The following is an 849-nucleotide window of genomic DNA, read 5'->3' as shown; positions in this document are numbered from 1 at the left end:
AAATTCAGCTTCTCTTCTATTGCAAAAATCTTTATGAAAAATGTACTCTGAATGCAATAAAATCTCCATGTTTTTTTTAAATCAACAAATAAACATACCAAAACAATTCATCATAAAATCACAGCAAAGAAGTATTTAACAGTATCAAGTTTGCTAAGGAAAACATTACTGTGGTAGACATCCAAGGAGTCTAAAATGCTTTTGTTGTGGCAATAACAAGGCTTCAGGCTGAAGCTCATATTAAAACAGCCCTCCCCTTTACAGAGAAAAATCAGTGCATATTCCTTTATATATTAAAAAATTAAAAATTTTAAAAGTTATCAACTGCTTTAAAATAACTGTTTCACTCACCTTGAAAACAAGGATTGGCTATGATAAATCCATTATTTAACAAACTGTGTATTTCTAATGATCTAAAAGAAATTGGCTAAAACCCATGGAAGGGTCAGGAAGTTATAATGCAGATCAGAAAAGAGGGAAAGGACAGATGCTTTTTGTGGAATGGACACTTTTAATATCTGTTTTTCAATACTGAAACATTTTGGGCCCAATCACTCTCAACTACTTTTAAAACACGGCAGTAAACCAAAAATATTAAAATATGAACCCTATCTTATTCTCAGAAACAACTTTCTGCTATATACATAAATAAAAAGTGCTTGTAACTAATAAAACACAACACTAAAAAATCAACTCTTAAAATCACGAATGATTTATGTCTCATTGCCAGCAATGAGAGCAGTATGTGCTAAGGGTGCCATGATATTTACAAATGACAAAAAATATATATTCAATTATTATTTCCTCTGGTTCTAATGTTATTACACCATTGGGCATAAAATAATCTTT

This window comes from Hipposideros armiger, unplaced genomic scaffold (genome assembly GCF_001890085.2).
Source record: "Hipposideros armiger isolate ML-2016 unplaced genomic scaffold, ASM189008v1 scaffold_63, whole genome shotgun sequence".
Taxonomy (NCBI): domain Eukaryota; kingdom Metazoa; phylum Chordata; class Mammalia; order Chiroptera; family Hipposideridae; genus Hipposideros; species Hipposideros armiger.
This window is presented reverse-complemented; position numbering follows the sequence as displayed.